General features: G+C 44.9%; 1 protein-coding gene across 5 annotated transcripts in view; it reads right to left on the bottom strand.

The window, feature by feature from the left end:
• The window catches only part of LOC134339001 (RNA-binding protein 10-like), a 71530-nt gene extending 62736 nt beyond the window's left edge, over positions 1-8794 (bottom strand). For all 5 annotated transcript variants that reach the window (XR_010016323.1, XR_010016324.1, XM_063035229.1 and 2 more), the window contains exon 1: positions 8573-8794. The gene's annotated coding sequence lies outside the window, so the exon portion shown is untranslated. The remainder of the gene's footprint in view (positions 1-8572) is intronic.
• Between the last annotated feature and the right edge of the window lie 11508 nt (positions 8795-20302).

Below are 20302 nucleotides of genomic sequence, written 5' to 3'. Positions count from 1 at the left end.
TTTTAAGCAAGATAAGTGTATTATTTTGGTTTTGTACAATTTTAGAGTGAAAAAAAGGAAAGAAGCACCTCGCAAAAGTTTGGGCACCCCAAGAGATTTGAGCTCTTAGATAACTTTTACCAAGGTCTCAGACCTTAATTAGCTTGTAAGGGCAATGGCTTGTTCAGTCATCGTTAGGAAAGGCCAAGTGATGCAAATCTCAAAGCTAAAATACCCTGACTCCTCAAACCTTGTCCCAACAATCAGCAGCCATTGGCTCCTCTAAGCAGCTGCCCAGCACTCTGAAAATTAAAATAAATGACGCCCACAAAGCAGGAGAAGGCTATAAGAAGATAGCAAAGCGTTTTCAGGTAGTCATCTCCTCAGTTCGTAATGTGATTAAGAAACGGCAGTTAACAGGAACGGTGCAGGTCAAGTTGAGGTCTGGAAGACCAAGAAAACTTTCCGAGAGAATTGCTCGTAGGATTGCTAGGAAGGCAAATCAAAACCCCCATTTGACTGCAAAAGACCTTCAGGAAGATTTAGCAGACTCTGGAGTGGTGGTGCACTGTTCTACTGTGCAGCGACACCTACACAAATATGACCTTCATGTAAGAGTCATCAGAAGAAAACCTTTCCTGCGTCCTCACCACAAAATTCAGCGTCAGAAGTTTGCAAAGGAACATCTAAACAAGCCTGATACATTTTGGAAACAAGTCCTGTGGACTGATGAAGTTAAAATAGAACTTATTGGCCACAATGAGCAAACGTATGTTTGGGGGGAAAAAGGGTGCAGAATTTCATGAAAAGAATACCTCTCCAACTGTTAAGCACGGGGGTGGATCGATCATGCTTTGGGCTTGTGTTGCAGTCGGTGGCATGGGGAACACTTCACTGGTAGAGGGAAGAATGAATCCAATTAAATACCAGCAAATTCTGGAAGCAAATATCACACCATCTGTAAAAAAGCTAAAGATGAAAAGAGGATGGCTGATAACGGTCCTAAACACACCTCAGAATCCACAATGGAATACCTCAAGAGGCACAAGCTGAAGGTTTTGCCATGGCCCTCACAGTCCCCCGACCTAAACATCATCGAAAATCTGTGGATAGACCTCAAAAGAGCAGTGCATGCAAGACAGCCCAAGAATCTCACAGAACTAGAAGCCTTTTGCAAGGAAGAGTGGGCGAAAATCCCCCGAACAAGAATTGAAAGACTCTTAGCTGACTACAGAAAGTGTTTACAAGCTGTGATAATTGCCAAAGGGGGTGTTACTAAGTACTGACCATGCAAGGGTGCCCAAACTTTTGCTTCAGGCCCTTTTCCTTTTTTGTTATTTTGAAACTGTAAAAGATAGAAATAAAAAAGTAACCATGCTTAAAATATTAAAGAAATGTGTCATCTTTAACTTTATGCCTTTTGGAAATCAGGTTATCTTTCACTCGCTTAGCTATTCACAGTAACAGAAATTTTGACCGGGGTGCCCAAACTTTTACATGCCACAGTATCTCTCTATCTGTTCATATTGTTGTCTTTGGCACACTGGTTGAACGCCCAATTTGATAGATCATTGATTTTATTATGGCTATTATTCTATTATGGATTTGAGTATGCCCACAAGAAAATTAATCTTAGGTTGTATATGGTGTGCTACATGTTCTTTGATAATAAATTTAATTTGGAAGCTTCCCCAGCAGCGAGGGACATCTTCAAAGGTGATGCCTCAAGAAGGCAGCATCCATCATTGGTGGTCCTCGCTACCCAGGACATGCTCTCTTCTCATTACTATCATCAGAGAAGAGGTACAAGAGCCGAGGACACACACTCAATGTCATAGGAACAGCTTCCTCCCCTCTGTCATCAGATTTCTAGACGGTCCATGAACTCCACCTGGCTTCTCCTTTTTAATCATATTTAGAATTCACTGTAATTCTATATCTTTGCATGCTTCACATCAAATAATTAAACGCGAAATATTGTGTCAAATAATGACACATTTCACGCCCTAGTGAAATGAAGGGACTCGGCCTGAAGCGTTAACTGTTTATTCCTCACCATAGATGCTGCCTGACCTGCCGAGTTCCTTCAACATCACTCATACCAAGTAAGTGGGTGAAAATAAACTGGGCCCTAATGCACTAGAACATTTGTGGTTGCATTTGTATATTCATCCACCCTGGGTCTGCTGAACCACACTGGCTAGCTCCACCATGTAGCCCCCATACCCTTGTCTTGAAATTGCACCATTTTAATCCCTCCAGTGGTCTTGCCTCACTACACCCCTCCCCCAACAAGTCAATGTGCCCCTTCCAACTGTAGCGAAGCTACATACATCAAAGTTGCTGGTGAACGCAGCAGGCCAGGCAGCATCTCTAGGAAGAGGTACAGTCGACGTTTCAGGCCAAGACCCTTCGTCAGGGTTTGTAGTGAAGCTATCCGTTTTCTCCAACTCTGACGAAAGGTGGGACAGCAGGCAGCACTGACAGACTGCCAAGGGTCTGTATCACTCTCCTGGAGGTGGCTGTAGATGCTGCAGTCTGGAGCAACACACAGAAAGCTGGAGGCTTTCACGACTGTCCATTTCCCTCCACAGATGCTGCCTGAGCTCCCATCATCTTGGAATGAACTAAATAGCTGATTGTTGATGACAGGGTGTTGGGTGGGTGTGAACATGTACCAGTCTACACTGGGGGAAAATTCACGAGGCGGTGCCATCATTAAGGATCCCACCACCCAGGACATGCCATTTTCTCAGGAAGGAGGTACAGGAGCCTGAAGACACCAAGTCAACGACTCAGGAATACCTTCTTCCCCTCTGCCATCCAATTTCTGAATAGACATTGAACCCATGAACACCACCCCACTACTTTTTTATTTCTATTTATACTTATAGGAATTATTCACACTTATAGGACTAGTTCTTCGCTATTATTATGCAATGCTTCCACAAATTTTAAAAATTTCACGACATACAGGAAATTACAATAGCATGAAAGGGGAACTGGCTGAAGTCGACTGGAAAGGGACATTTGCAGGAAGGACAGCACAGCAGCAATGGCTGGAGTTTCTGCGAAAATTGAGGGAAATGCAAGACAGATATATTCCAAATAAGAAGAAATTTTCAAAGGGAAAGAGGACACTACTGTGGCTGACAAGTGAAGTCAGAGCCAAAAGTAAAAGCAAAAGAGAGGGCATACAAGTTAGCCAGAGCTAGTGGGAAGATAAGAGGATTGGGAAGCTTTTAAAAACTTGAAGAAAACTAAGAAGGTCATTCTGAAGGAAAAGATAAATTATGAGTGGAAGTTGGCGACTAATATCAAAGAAGATACTAAAAGCTTTTAAGTATATAAAGGGTAAAAGAGAGTCAAGGGTAGATATAGGCCCAATGCATAATGACGCTGGAGATATTGTAATTAGTGATGCAGAGATGGCAGAGGACCTGAATGCGTATTTTCAGTGGAAGATGTCTGCAGTATACTGGACATTCAAGTGTCAGGGAAGTGAAGTTTGTGCAGTAAAAATTACGACTGAGAAGGTGCTCAGGAAGCTTAATGGTCTGAGGGTGGATAAGTCTCCTGGACCTGATGGAGTGCACCCTTGGGTTCTGAAGGAAGTAGCTAGAGCGATTGCAGGGGCATTAACTATAATCTTGCAAGAACTGATAGATTCTGGCATATATCAGATGACTAGAAAATTGCAAATGTTACTCCACTATTTAAGAAAGCTGGGAGGCAACAGAAAGGAAACTATTGACCTGTAAGCCTGACATCAGTGGTTGGGAAGTTGTTGGAATCGATTGTTAGGGATGAGATTACGGAATACCTGGAGGCATATGACAAGATAGACCAAAGCCAGCACGATTTCCTGGAAGGAAAAACCTACTGCAATTCTTTGAGGAAATTACAAGCAAAGTAGACAAAGGAGATACAGTAGACGTGGTGTACTTGGATTTTCAGAAGGCTTTTGACAAGGTGCCGCACATGAGGATGCTTAACAAGATAAAAGCCCATGGAATTACAGAGAAGTTACTAGCGTGGGTGGAGCATTGGCTGGTCAGCAGAAACAGAGTGTGGGAATAAAGGGATCCTATTCTGGCTGGCTGCCAGTTACCAGTGGAGTTCCACAGGGGACGGTGTTGTGACCGCTGCTTTTTACGATGTATGTCAATGATTTGGAATAGGATTAATGGATTTGTGGCTAAATTTGCCGATGATACAAAGATAGGTGGAGGAGCGGGTAGTGTTGAGGAAACAAACAGCCGAATGGGCAAAGAAGAGGCAAATGAAATACAATGTTGGAAAGTGTATGGTTGTGCACTTTGGTGGTAGAAATAAATGAGCAGACTATTATTTAGATGGGGAGAGAATTCAAAATGCAGAGATGCAAAAGGACTTGGGAATCTTTGTGCAAGATACCCTAAAGGTTAACCTCCAGAGTTGTTTGTGAAGAAGACAAATGCAATGTTGGCATTCATTTCTAAAGGCATAAAATACAAGAGCAGGGATTTGATGTTGAAGCTCTCTACAGCACTCGTGAGAACACACTTGGGGTACTGCGTGCAGTTTTGGGCTCCTTATTTTAGAACGGATATAATGACATTGGAGGGTTCAGAGAAGATTCACGAGAATGATTCCAGGAATGTAAAAGTTACTGCATGAGGAACGTCTGGCAACTCTTGGACTATATTCCCTGGAGTTCTGGACAATGAGGGAAGATCTCATAGAAACATTCCAAATGTTTAAAAGGCCTAAACAGATTAGATATGACAAAGTTATTTCCCATGCTAGGGGATTCTAGGACAAGAGGGCACGACTTCAGGATTGAAGGATGTGCTTTTAGAACTGAGATGTGGAGAAATTACTTTAGTCAGAGGGTGGTAAATATGTGGAATCTGTTGCCACGAGTGGCTTGGAGGCCAAGTTATTGCATGTATTTAAGGCAGAGATAGATAGGTTCTTGATTAGATAGGGCACCAAAGAGTACGGGGTGAAAGCAGGGGAGTGGGGATGACTGGAAAAATTGGATCAGCCCATGATTGAATGGCAGAACAGATTCGAAGGGCCGAACTGCGTGCTTCTGGTCTTATGGTCTTATACGCTGGTAATAATAAACCTGATTCTGAATTGGTAGTGGATGTGGTCAGTAGCTTTAAATTACTGGGGATTAACATTTCAGATGCTGGTCCTAGGAGCAGCACACACATGCAATCTCAGGGAAGCAGGGTCCTCTGCTACTAATTTCTTAGGACTAATTTCTTAGGAAATTCAGCTTATTATCAAACACTCTGAATAAACTTCTACAGATGTATTGTTGAAAGCATCCTGACTGGCTGCATCATGGTCTGGTATGCCATTTCAAATGCACAGTCAAGTAGTGCAGGGGTCCCCAACCTTTTTTGCACCACGTACCGGTTTAATATGATTAATATTCTTGTGGACCGGCTGACCAGTGGTTGGGGGGGGGGGGGTGTTCAAGTGGGGTTAAACTCACCTCAACATGTCTTTCACAGTTAGGGTTACCAACTTTCTCACTCCCAAATAAGGGACAAAAGTAGCAGTCAAATCCTGATGAAGGGTCCTGGCCTGAAACGTCAACTGCACCTCTTCCTGTAGATGCTGCCTGGCCTGCTGCGTTCACCAGCATTTTTTGTGTGTGTTGAAGGGACACTTGTTTACGCTGAGAAAGACTACCATGAAGTCTTGTGTGGGCACCCGTGCGCGCATGCGTGACATTCACATGTGACGTGCGCATGCGCGTACATGCCAACTTTTTTCCCACAAATTGGTTTTGGCTTAATCTTCCCGACTACACTGTACATACATTATTTCTACTTTATATAGGCTGTGTATTTAGCATATCTTTCCTGATTTTACTGTATGGTAGAGTTATTTTAGGTTTTATGTGTTATTTGGTACGATTTGGTAGGTTTTTTGGGTCCGGGAACGCTCAAAAATGTTTCCCATATAAATCAATTGTAATTGCTTCTTCGCTTCACGCCATTTTGGCACGAAAGGTTTCATAGGAACGCTCTACCTTAGCGGGGGAAATACGGGACAAGGGCAGTCCCGTATAGGACAAACCAATTTAGCCCAATATACGGGACGTTCCAGCAAATACAGGACAGTTGGCAACCCTATGTTCAAGTTCAACAGTGTGTGACAGGGAATGAGGAAAGGTGCAGCTGACTCATGTCGTTTCCTTGCGGCCCGGTGGTTGGGGACTGCTGAAGTAGTGGACTTGACTGATATGTCACAGGTACATCCCAACCATCCTCAGTATTATCTACAGGAGGTACTGCATCAAGATGGTGTCGTCCGTCATCAATAATTTCCCTCTCCCCCCACCCCATCTGGGTCATGGCATTGTCTTCAACTCCCATCAGGCCAGGAGGCACAGAAGCCAGAAGTCCAACACTATCAGTTTCATGAACAACCACTTCCCTTCAAACATTTGGTTCTTGAACCAACTGGCAGAACCCTAATCACTACCTCAGTGTAGCAACACTGTGACCCCTCTGACTACTCTGCACTAACATGGAGTTTGTTCTTGCTTTCCTCTTGTTCCTTTCATTGTAAAAACTGTGCATAATTTAAGTTTAAATGTGAATATTGCTTATCTGATGCTGTGTGCCTGTGATGCCGCAGCAAGTAAGCTGTTCATTGCACCTGTGGATACACGTTCTTGTGCACTGACAATTCCACTTGGCTGTCACTTTATCTGTCCACCCAAACTACACCAAATTAGGGACTGTATTCCCTTTGTACTCCTCAACATACTGATGTAGGGGATGATCTGAATGCATAGCACGCAAGTAAACGCTCTTCACTATATCTTGTGACATGCTGACAACAGCAAAATTACAAACCTGCCTGCGCTTGGCCGAAATCCCTCAAAAACTTTCCTACCAATGCATCTCTCCAAATGCGATCAAAATATTAAAACTTTACCCAACAGAACAACTTCCTCATTCTGCACAAGGACCAACGTCTGTGTAGAAACTCGCCGCTAGCATCCCCTTCAAATCATTCCCTTACATCCCCCACTCAGGGACAACCCATCCGCTGGCCTACATTTAGCACACTTCTTTCGAAACCTATCCTTTCAGTGCACCAACACAGAAGTGTTTCAAACAGAAGTGCACCCACCTCTACCACTTCCCCTGGCAGCTCAGTATGGCCACAACTGAAACCTGCCGCTCAGGGGCTTCCAACCCAGAGTGCACGAACACCTTGCTCGTCCATGCCATAAAAAACTTTGGGAACCACCACCTACTTCACCTCAGAAATCTGCCCTCATGTCTTACAATGTAAAACACCTATATGAATAGAAAACCCATCCAGCACTTGGTTAGTGTTTGCAACAGGTATGTCAATGTACAACTGCAATACAGAACAGGAATGTCACAAGAGGTGGGGAGAGCTGTCACCATGGCAGCAGGTTACGAGTCTGGGTCTCTAACTGTGTGGCACGAGGATACAGCCCGTGTAACACCGGGGTACGGTACCGGTGGGGACGGGTCTGTCACCATGTGACACCGGGGTGCGGTACGGTACCGGTGGGGACGGGTCTGTCACCGTACAACACCGGGGTACGGCACCGGTGGGGACGGGTCCGCCACGCTATAACACTGGGGTACGGTACCGGTGGGGATGGGTCTGTCGCTGTGTAACACCGAGGTACGGTACCGGTGGGGACGGGTCTGTCACTGTGTAACACCGGGGTACGGATCTGTCAGTGTATAACACCGGGGTATGGTACCGGTGGGGACGGGTCTGTCACTGTACAACACCGGGGTACGGTACCGGTGGGGGACGGGTCTGTCAGTGTATAACACCGGGGTATGGTACCGGTGGGGACGGGTCTGTCACTGTACAACACCGGGGTACGGTACCGGTGGGGGACGGGTCTGTCGCTGTGTAACACCGGGGTACGGTACCGGTGGGGACGGGTCTGTCAGTGTATAACACCGGGGTACGGTACCGGTGGGGACGGGTCTGTCGCTGTGTAACACCGGGGTACGGTACCGGTGGGGACGGATCTGTCAGTGTATAACACCAGGGTACGGTACCGGTGGGGACCGGTCTGTCACTGTGTAACACCGGGGTATGGTACCAGTGGGGACGGTGTGTCAGTGTATAACACCGGGGTACGGTACCGGTGGGGACGGTGTGTCAGTGTATAACACCGGGGTACGGTACCGGTGGGGACGGTGTGTCAGTGTATAACACCGGGGTACGGGACGGGACGGTACCGGTGGGGTAATGTCAGTGATCCACGCCCCCTCCCTCATGATGTTTACAAGTTCGCCCATCCGCGCATTTCACTCATGGGGCAATCATCCAGCCTCTCTGGCTCGAAGTTCGCCAATATCCTGGTAATTCTTTCCCTCACCCCCTTCAGCTCTGGTCTGCATGCCCAGGTTTGTGGCCTAGTCCAATTGAAGACCCGAACTACCCCTGCCTGTGTGCTCCACCGTTTATTTAACTTGCAACAATCGTTCCCTTCATACTTCCTCTCGTTCGCTCCGTCCTTCTTCTCTGCCCCGAAGTGTTTTGCAAAGGGAGGTGAGGTTAACATGCAGCCATGTCTTACCTTCAAATGGCTGCTGCCAACATCGCTCCGCAAATGGAACTGAAAATAAAAACAACCCAACAGACAGGAGAGCGAAACAAAACGAAGCCGCGGCTGACAAGGAGGCGATGCTGAGGCGCTCTAAACCCGGGCTGGGCTGTTCTACCCCTCGCCGCCGGGGTTTACCTCAGCCCCTCGCCTTCGCCTCACACGCACGCATAAAATGGCGGCGCGGTTCTTCCATCTCCCCTCACCCTCCGCTTGGTCCCGCCCTCCTCGCCGCGGTTCTCCATTGGTTGCCCCTCAGGGCCGCCGGCCAAATGATTGGGTTACCCTCGCTGTCGCTCCATCCGTTGCTAAGGATCTCCCCCTGTGATTGGTGGAAAAGCGCGGCCTTATTTAAATTGACGCCTCCCCTCGCGGACCTGCCTTCCTTCGCCAAATTTTCATGGCTCCCGCCCCCTCCAGTGAAGACAAGACTCCCTATTTGCATATAGACCCCGCCTACCAGGCGGTTCCGGCCCAATGGCTTATTCAAGTGGGTACCGCCCACTTCAAAACGCTCGGTTTCAATTGGCTCTTCCCACTCCACCGCCGGAACCACGCATCATTTCAATTGGTCCCTTCCCCGCCGCACTCTTCACCAATGAACGTCGCTGTTCTTTGCCGCAGAATTTATGAATGAAAACATTTTTGGGAGGAGAGTAACAGTGATGTTTTGGAAAGCTGATAAATGCGACGTCAAATTTGCATTGTATCTTTCAGAACATTTGCTTTACAACGAACTACGGTTTGACCACACTTGGGGTATTGTATCGAGTTCTGGGCGCGTCATTATAGGAAGTGTATGCAGAGGAGATTTACCAGGATGCTGCCTGGATTGGAGAGCACTTTGAGTGAACTTGGGGAGAAGGACAATGAGAGGAGATTTGATGATAAAGCATTCAGCCAGAGACCTTTTCCTCCAGGCAATAATGGCTAATATGGGGAGCGGGGGGAGACATGATTTTTAAGGTGACTAGGAAAGGAGAGGTGTGGAGGTGTCAGAGGTAGTATTGTTTACACAGAGAATGGACGGTGCGTGGAATTCGCTGCCTGATGCGAGGCTGATGCATTAGGGACATTTAACAAATTCTGCAATGGGCACATTGGTGATGTGCGAGGGAAGATGTACGTTAGAAGGTCGGCACAACATCGCAGGGCGAAGGGACTGTAGTTTTCTATGATCAACGAAGGTAAATCAAATGTTGGCCATTAATCTAAGGGGAAGAAATGTGAAAGCAGAGTTCCTACAGCAATCATTGCAGAACCAGGAGTTGAGGGGACTTCGTAGATCTTGGGACAGCATGGTAAGGCAGTGTAATGCTTGGTGCAAATCTGTACCATGCCAGTGACCCCAGTTCAATTCTTCCCATTGTCTGTAGGGAGTTTGTACATTTTCCCCGTGACTGTGTAGATTTCCTCCGAGTGCTATGATTTCCTCGCGCATTCCAACAGTGTATAGGTAAGGCGAGCTTGCCACATTGGAGGCAGAAGCGTGGAGACACTTGCAGGCACGTCCTCGGTCTGTGTTGGTCGTCAACGCATTTCACCGTGTGTCCCGGTGTATGTGAGGGAAAATAAATCCAATCTCTCTACCCTCAGGAGAGCTATCTTAACATCAGCATCTTCTGCAAAGAGTGACACCGTTAAATCACCCTGCCCGAACACCCCATCGACATCTTTGGGATTGCTACAAGATCTACGAATAGAATTAGGCCATTCAGCCCATCAGGTCTGTTCCAGCATCCTTAATGGCTGATCTATCATTCCCCTCAACCCCATTCTCCTGCATTCTCTCCATAACCTTTCACACCCTGATTAACCAAGAAACTATCAACCTCCACATTAAATATATAAGACCATAAGATATAGGAGCAGAAGTAGGCTATTTGGCCCATCAAGACTGCTCCACCATTCAATCATGGCTGATCCAATTCTTCCAGTCATCCCCACTCCCCTGCTTTCACCCCATACCCCATACGCGGCTCGCAGCGGCCACTCCGGTGGTGATGTCTGTTATTTATCAAGTAGGGTGCCGTGCACAATCCTGATTTGATGGAGATGGACGTGAGAGCACGAAGGAACATCTGGTGAAACTTCTGAAATACCTGCTTCACTGCTGCTGCTACTGTGTGGTCCAGAATCTCCGGAGGGGAAGGCCCCGAGTCCTCGGCTTTGCCTGTTGCTCGGCAGCCGGGGGCGAGGTCGAAGCGCTCGGCAGACAATGGTGCTTGCAGAGGCTGTATCGGAGGGGATGGTCGGAGGCTTAAAGTTTTCGGACAGACTCAGAGTCCGCTGTGGTCGGGGGCTTCCAATGGTGCTGCATCGGCAAGTTGGCGGCGCTTGGAGGTTCATGGCGGGGAGAGTTTCTCCCTTCACCGTCTGCGTGAGATAATGAGTCTCTCGGGACTTTGAGACTTTTTTTTACCGTGCCCATGGTCTGCTCTTTATCAAATTACGGTATTGCTTTGCACCGTTGTAACTATATGTTATAATTATGTGGTTTTGTCAGTTTTAGTCTTGGTTTGTCCTGTGTTTTCTTGTGATATCATTCTGGAGGAACGTTGTATCATTTTTTAATGCATGCATTTCTAAATGACAATAAACGAGGACTGATTGTCCTCATAATCTAATCCAATCTAATCTCTGCTTACAAATTTAAAGAGATTTGGTAGGTTGTCAAGGACTCTGACAAACTTCTACAGATCGTACGGTGGAAAGTATTTTACTGGTGCATCACGGCTTTGTACGGAAACTCCAACACAAGAGGCCACGGAAAGCTGCAGACTCAGAACTATCACCGTCCCCACCATCAACATCTACACGAGGCAAGGAGGAAGGCAAAGTCCAGCATCAGGGACTCCCACTTCCTATGGAGCGAGGAGATGGGACAATGTCCTAGTCAATATGCCAGGATAACTATCCATGGGTCCTGTAGACAGGCAGCAGAGTGCTCCACCCCGCTGATGGCCTGGTGACATTCCAGGGGCCCGGTAACAGAGGAGAAGGAAATACACAGACTAGGATCGTTGGGCTCCATGGGAATTCCCAGAGAGGAATGGGAAAGTATTAATCACTGTTATTGCCTCTGGGCTTGTTGTTGTACTGCAGAATTATAATTTACAATAAACGTGTTTTGTAATTTCAAAAACAATCAGGCCGTGCTCTCTTCTTGCTGTTGCCATTAGGGAAGAGGCACAGACCCCTTTAAGTCCCACACCACCAAGTTCAGGAACATTTCTTCAACAATCAGGCTCCTGAACCAGTGTGGATAACTTCATTCAGCTCAACACTGAACTGATTCCATAACCTATCAGCAGCTCAAAGTCTCAATATTAGTTACAATTTATTTATTATTTTAATCTTTTTTTTGTATTTGCACAGTTTGTCGTTTGCACATCAGTTGTTTGTTTGTCTGTGTGTGTGTGTGTGTTGTCTTTCATTAATCCTATATCTTTTCTGCTGTGAATGTCTGCAAGAAAATGAATCTCAGGGTAGTACATGGTGACCAACTCATACTTTGACAATAAATTTACTTCGGAGTGCTTTGAACTTTGAAACATCAACACATAACAGTGAAATGCATAGTTTGCATCAATGGCCAACACCATTGAGCTGGGAGGCAGCCCATGGACTTCTGACTCACTTTCAAGGACTCCTTACAACTCTCATTCTCAACACTATGTTTTATTTGCAGTTTGCCCTCTTTTTCACATTGGTTGTCTGTCAGCCCTTGTCCTTTTATCTATTCCGATATCGTCATGGCGGTGAGCAAGAGGCAGGTAATTAGCGGCAAACACTCAGTGTCCTCCGCATTTGCCTTAATGTTTCAGCCTTCCTCGACGTCTTAATCGGCAAGAAATGGAGTCGATCGTGGCCCTGCGCCTCTTCTCTGAGCTTCTTCGCCTTGAAGCACTTAGTGCTCGCGCTCCCCTCCTGGAATCTCCACGGAATCAGCAAAGTGCCAGATCACTCAACTGATCTCCAAACTGTAAGTCGCATGTTCCAACCAGTTCCAGAAGCACATTGAAGAGAAGAAGACGACGTAGAAAGAGTGAAATAAAGTTTCGTGGACTATCTGCCAGGCGTCACCTGAGGAAGCACTGATCACTTGCGCCATCTTGACCGGAGTCTTCCCAACTTGTTGAGAACTGACAGGATAACGTGACAGTCAGCGTAACACTGTTACAGCGACAGTGCCCGCGATTCCATTCCTGCTGCTGTCAGTAAGGAGTTTGTACGTTCTCCCCGTGACCACGTGGGTTTCCCCCAGGTGCTCCGGTTTCCGCCCACAGTCCAAAGACATACTGGTTGGGGTTAGTAAGTTGTAAGCATGCTGTGTTGGTGCTGATAAAGTGGCAACACTTGCGGGCATCTCCGGACTGTGTTGGCCATTGATGGCAAACAACTCATTTTACTGTGTAACCCTCTCTCTGTAGGCTTGTAATCATGAGCCATTATTGTGAATGCACACTAACTGTAACATAATTCCACAAAGCATTGAAATAATGATGAAAAGGCCATTACCAGTACATAAACAGGTCCAGGATGGATATGGATTTGGAAAACCACAAAAACATAAAAGTTTGAATGTTTCTTCTAAGGGAAAAGTAAAACAATTTACTGCACGAATACTGACACACCCATGCAAATTTACTGTTTGCCTGGAAGCAATGATTCAATTCATACTAGTCTCAACTTAGATTGAAATTGTATTGACAAAATATTTTAAACTATTACAAACAAAATTACAAAAAGGGCTCATCACATATACTGTATATCAGCCCATAGACCACACACAATTGTTGGAGATCATTGTTGCGTAATCAATCCAGTGTGCTTCACTTTGTTTACTCACAATACCGAAACAGTTCGGCCCAAAAAAAAATGCAAGTGAAACCTAAATAAATGTCCAAGCAACACCTACTGAAAAGGCGTCAATCTTCCTCCAATGGCATGTGCTATCTGGCTAACCGAAAGTTATCTGCACACTCTGCACGCCAAAGTCTGCATGAGGATATTCTGACATCTGCACCTGTCTTTCCAAATTGGGTTCTTCCACTATATTCTTTCCTTCATCTTGCTCCTTCTTTCTAGAAACTTAGTTGACCCCTTGCTCTCTAGAAAATGGCACCATATTGGCCAAAATGTTAACTAAACAAATCCTATTAGCTAATGCAGAGAGCCTAACTCACTAACCAATCGTTTTTTTTTATTTTAGGCTTAAATTTTACTTTAAAGAGCACAGAAAAAGTTTGGAATACTTCCTTCCAATATTTTTCAAGACTTGGGCATATCCAAAACATATGAATAAATGAAGCTTCTCCATTGTTACACCAATCACAGTAGGGAGATATAGCCATATAAAAACAAGATAACTTATCCTTGGTCATATAAGCCCTATGGACCACTTTAAATTGTAGGAGGGAATGGTGATGACATAACGATGAAGTATTAACCAACTTAAAAATTTAATTCCAAGTTTCTTCAGAAATTGAAGTCTGTAAATCTTGTTCCCAAAGGTTTTTGATTTTGTCTAAAGAATCATTTCTCATTCCCATCAACATATCATAAGTATTGGATATTGAACCATTATAAAAAGATTTCATATTAAGAAGTTCATCTAATAAATTCTTATCAGGACTATTAGAAAATGCATATAATTGAGATTGCAGAAAGTCTCTAATTTGTAAGTACCGAAAAAAATGGGTTTTTGGTAAACTATATTTAGTTGACAGTTGTTCGAACGAAGAAAGACTTCCTCCTACAAACAGATCCTGGAAACATGTAATATCCATGTATTTCTTGTATTTTCTCAATGTATTTCAATGTATTACAATGTATTCATTGTACTTCAATGAAGAAATAGCCGAGGCTGTACGCTCACTGCATTCAGGGAAAGCTCCAGGTCCTGATGGATTTTCTGGAGAATTTTATAAGGCTTTTTCTTCTTTGCTTGTACCTCGTTTATGTTCAGTTTTTTTTTCAGATTCTTTTAAGTCAGGTAGGTTGCCACAATCTTTTTATGAAGCTTCTATTTCACTTAAAAAAAATAAGAACCCAATTGAATGATCTTCATATAGACCAATTTCCTTACTTAATGTTGATGCTAAAAACCTATCCAAAGTTCTGGTCCGTAGGATTGAAAATATCTTACCATTTATAATTTCTGACAATTAGACTGGTTTTATTAAAAATCAATATTCCTATTTTAATATTTGCCCATTATTAAATGTTATCTATACTCCTTCTAAAGAGATATCAGAATGTGTGATATCCTTAGAAGCTGAAAAGGCTTTTGATTGGGTTGAATGGCATTATTTGTTTAAAATTCTAGAAAAATTTAATTTTGAGTCCAACTTTATTCAATGGATTAAATTAGTGTATTTATCTCCTTCTGCTGGGGTTCTTACTAGTTCTCAGAATTCTAAACCATTTAAACTTCAAGGTGGAACCAGACAAGGTTTCCCTCTGAGTCCTTTGCCCTTTAACCTGACCTTACAACCTTTAGCTACTGCTTTTCAAGAACCTAATGATATCATTGGTATTTTACGGAAGGGTACTACCCACAATGTTTCACTGTATGTGGATGACTTATTGCATTACATTTCTAATGTCGAAACTTCTTTACCCTCTGTCCTTTCTTTACTCCTTGTTTTAGTCAGTTTTCTGGATATAAATTGAACCTACACAAGTGTGAACTTTTTCCTTTGAATAATTTGGTATTAACCTTCCTTTTAAAATTGTAAGAAACCAATTTTTTATTTAAACAAAATAAAATACCCAATGAAATTGTTTATTATGAAGTATACAGTGTAATTAAAGGAAAACTTTATATATATATAGATTTGCATTTTGAGGAGATCTGCAAAAACAAAACTGTGTTAATAAAATAACACATGGTCTTAAACCAGGGTATTAATACTGTCTGCGGCAATGTTTCAAAGTTCAAAAGTTCGAAATACTTCAAAGTAAATTTATTGTCAAAGTAGATATGTGTCACCATACACTACCCTGAGATTCATTTTCTTGTGGGCATTTACAGTAGAAAGATGTATGTTCAAAGAAAAGCTACACACAAAGCTGGACAAATAACAAATGTGTGAAAAAGACAAACCATGCAAATTCAAAAGCAAATAAAAATAATAAATTAATTAATTATAAATAATTAACACTGAGAAGATGGGTACTTCAGTCCTTGAAAGTGAGTCCACAGGTTGTGGAACCAGTTCAGTGTTGAGGTGAGTGACGCTATCCTCACTGGTTCAGGAGCCTGATGGTTGAAGGGTAATAACTGTTCCTGAACCCAGTGGGGTGGGACCCGAGACTCTTGGACCTCCCACCCATAGGAGCAGCAAGAAGAGAACATGGTCTGGATGGTGGGAATTCTTGATAATGGATGGAACTTTCTTGTGGCACTGCTCTGTGTAGGTGTGCTCAATAGTGCTTCTGCTGTGATGACTGGGTTGTATCCACAACTTCTGTTCATGGGCATCGGGTGTGTCTATGTCGATGTACATGTGACAAATGCATTTAATTTTCCTACTTGTGGATATGATAATAAACTCAACTTTGACTCCATAACACCCTGGTGCCTCCCAGCACACATGCCCAAAATGTTGACTGCACTCTTTTCCATAGATGCTGCCTGGCCTGCTGGTCACTTTGCATCTTCTGTTGCTGCGGTTTCACCTATTTATCCCACGGCCTATTTCATTATAATTAGTGCCAGTAACATGATGGCTCTTAAGGATGTCCTAGCCGGAAAGGGTGGTGGTTAGTAAGATAAGCTCTTACTACCTACTAAATGCTCCCACTGGCTTATGTCTCAAATGGCCTCTGACTACCAAGTCTTGATCTTCACGCGTGGCTTCGTTACTAAGCACGACAGAACTGTTTCTACTGACAGAAGAGGCAAAGGCATGTTACTAGCACCTTAAAACCAGCGGCTTCCCGCGGATGGGGCTCATCATCTGTGAGAAGGAAACCGCCACTGCCTTGCAGCTATATCCACTCATGAAGAGGGTTTCAGGAGTAAACCAAGGGAAAAATCCAAAGCCAGATTCCCTAAGGCAGTCCTATGTTGAGTTTAAAGCTGACTGGCAACTCCTGCAACAGGGCTGGTGCCAAACTGCATTGGTTTCTGTTGTTCGTCTGCTGTGTGGAGAGGGGAAGCCTACATGGGCATCAGCTTGCTCTCCATATCGTACTGCCCTGGCTTGCACATCACATTAACAGCAGGACGCAACATCCATGGTCAATCTTGACCAATGGAGGACATCTCTCAGTGACATTATGCTGTCTCAGATAAACACGCGCTTGATGCTAACCTTCTCAATCTTTAGGCCATGTCACTCACCGACTTCTGCTAATGTTAGTTTGTGCTGTGTATGACTATATGTATTGCGTTTTGTACCTTTGTCTCAGAAGAACAATGTTTAGTTTAGCCTTATACAATTGAACAATTAAACTTGAACATAGACTAGCCCCAGCAGTTTGTTCTTTGGCCCAAGTTCCAGGATCCACAGCCCCTCGAGATTCCCACCTCACCAACAGTACAGAACCTGCTCTGAAGGTAGTGCCATTGGTGGAAACGAACTAATTCACAACCAGCAACATTGAGTTGTGGTTTCGCTTTAAGAGGCTGGTTCGACCTGATGACATAATTACATGCGTTTTTTAAAACCACGCTTTGTGTTCAGTACTTGGAGTAGAAAAATGAGTTCTGATGGCTTTCCTTAAAGATAAAATGCTTCTACCATTTTTTATTTCCCATCCCTAGCCCCAAACAATCTTCCCAGAGAATGAGTCAGACACCGATATAATGAAAGTGATTTCTGATCTGTTGGATCCAAATGTTTGCTATTTTATTTGCAGTTTAACAATTGTCTATTTGTATTTGAGGTACTTTTTATATACTAGTAAATGCGTAGTATGCTTTCCAGTGGTCAGTGCGTATATACAGGTGTTTAGTCTGCCCCCTAGTGGTTACACTGGTATGGTTCAGGAGACTTCTCTTGGTACTGTCTTATCTGAATAGGAGCTTTCTGGCCTGGTCAGCCTTATCCACAAATTTGAATAGAATTACTCTTACTACAGTATTGTGCAAAAGTCTTAGGTTCATGGCCTTTTACTGCTGTATAGTGCATTTTATGTATTGTACTTTACTGCTGTCACACAGAAAAAACAAATTTCATGACTTATGTGGGTGATGATCTATCGTGGACTGAGATTAGGAAGGGGAAGACAGCGGGGAATCATGGTTGGGAAAAGGGGGAGAGTAGAGGGAGCTGGAAAACACCAAAGAGACATTCTGTGCTGATCAATAAACCAAATCTTAGGAATCAAGTGACCTTGGCTGGTGTCTCAGGGCTGGGTATGTCTGCACACTCACCACCTGTCCCACACCCCTCCCACTACACTCCACCTCCCATTCTCAAAATCCTTCACTCCCATCAGATTTACAAATTCACTCTGGTCCACATTGACAAATACAATACTCTGCAGAAGCCTTAGGGACCCTAACTGTACATTGTGAGCCTAAGACTTTTGCAAAGTACTGTAAACTCCGTAGACAGCGACAGGAATTGAACCCAGAACTTCTGATTAGTGGTGCTGTAGAACCTTGCGCCTGTGCAAGGCCCTGGCAGAGTGTGAGGTCAAGAATACGTCAATACATCAGTACATTGCGGTAGAGCAAAAGGAAAACTGATTGCAGAATAAAGTACAACAGCTGCAGAGAAAGTGCAGTGCAGGCAGAGAATAAGGTAACAAGAGTCTACCTAGTCGTACTATGAAATCGTTCAATAACTGCAGGGAAGAAGTTGTCCTTGGGCCTGGTGCTACGTGTTTTAGGGCTTTTGTGTCTGAGAGTTACACACAGTACAGTACTGAATAAAAAGAGTTGCCCCATGCTGGGCACCATCTTTAAGTCTTCCCTCTGCCTTTCACTCCTTACTGTCTGTTTTCAATTTGCTTTGTTCTATCAACGACTAATAAAACTCCTCCCTAACTCCTGAAAGAACTAGGTTTAAAACATCAGAATCCAACAAATCTGTCCTGTTTAGTATACTGCCATCTCTTTTATTTCTGTAATAATACAAATGCACACACACTTCTCCTTCTGAAATTTACAAAGATATTCCAAATGATACTTCTTTTTATTAAATGAATAAATTACAGTTCAGTAACAATTGAATGAGAGTATAAACATTGGGAAAGAGGACAGGTAGCTCTCCCTGGACTGCTACACCGAGTTGCTGGTGGTAGAGCTGGTGGTGGGGGGGAGGGGGTAAAGGGGTTCACCTCCTTCGTGTGAGGGAGCTGGTGGGGGGGAGCAGGGGGTAAAGGGGTTCACCTCCTTCGTGCGAGGGAAGGGACAATCCGCCCTCTCAGGCGTCATACAGCGTCCGCTTCCCGCAGGCGGGCATGGTGTTCCCGCGTGGCGCTAACTGTGGAGGAGGGGTAAGGGGTGGGAAAGAGCTGCCAGTCCTGGAAAGGGAGGAGACAAGTGTTGGCATTGCCCGAGGGACAGAATAAAACAAAGCAACTAATACTGAGAGTAAACATTTCGAATAGAAAGCTCCAGGTGCACCCACACAAACACACACCCCCAAAAGTATCCCCTCCCCTTTCAGAAACTGGGATCCCACAGACCAGGCACAAGAACTTTTACTTCACTTTTGTAGTGGGGGGTGGGTGTGAAACACTTTGAAGTGCAAAAGTACACAGGTTTAAAACTTTACCAGTGAATATTAAACCAGCCTCTCTCTCTCTCCCCCAGCTCGGTAAGATCTGGCAGGGATTTGAAGCCCTGAAACAGTAAGGACTGATCCTCAGCTGGCCTCCCTCCCCACCGTCCCATCACACACTCCTGAGATCAGACACAGAGTGAAGCTCCCTCCACACTGTCCCATCACACACTCCCAGGGTCAGACACAGAGTGAAGCTCCCTCCACACTGTCCCATCACACACTCCCAGGGTCAGACACAGAGTGAAGCTCCCTCCACACTGTCCCATCACACACTCCTGAGATCAGACACAGAGTGAAGCTCCCTCCACACCGTCCCATCACACACTCCCAGGGTCAGACGCAGAGTGAAGCTCCCTCCACACTGTCCCATCACACACTCCTGAGATCAGACACAGAGTGAAGCTCCCTCCAGACTGTCCCATCACATACTCCTGGGGTCAGACACAGAGTGAAACTCTCTACGCTGTCCCATCACCCAGGGATGTTTCCCTCTTCACAAGCAGTGTAGGTTTAATACCATTCCCTAAACAATCCAGGGTGGCTGTGGGGTGGGGGGGGGGGCAATGGCTACTCTTAAGGCAGGTTCTGATAGACTGGTATAAAAAAGCAGTGGTCAGGCACTGGGGCTTCAATTATCTCCCATTACGCTGGGCGTACACCGACCACCCTGTGACTGCCTGCTATGGAGTGTGGCACACGTGGAGTGAAAGGGCCCTGTCTTTGTCACATCATGGAGGTGACAGAAAGGGAGTCAGACACACTCCTTTCAACTCCTAGCCTGTCCGTGCACAAGGGCTACAAAACTCTGGTGGGTGGGGGAAGGGGGGAGTGACAGGCGTCCCAGATGCACAGGCAAACTGGGAGGGAAGGATCTTGGTTCAAAACCTGCTCTGGTGGTGAGGCGGGGTGTATTGGAGCCCGAGCGAGAAGACAGGCATTTGGCGAGGCACCATAC

The sequence above is a fragment of the Mobula hypostoma genome, chromosome 28 (assembly GCF_963921235.1).
Source record: "Mobula hypostoma chromosome 28, sMobHyp1.1, whole genome shotgun sequence".
Taxonomy (NCBI): Eukaryota; Metazoa; Chordata; class Chondrichthyes; order Myliobatiformes; family Myliobatidae; genus Mobula; species Mobula hypostoma.
Note: the sequence above shows the minus strand (reverse complement) of the source record. Positions and strands in the feature narration are given on the sequence as shown.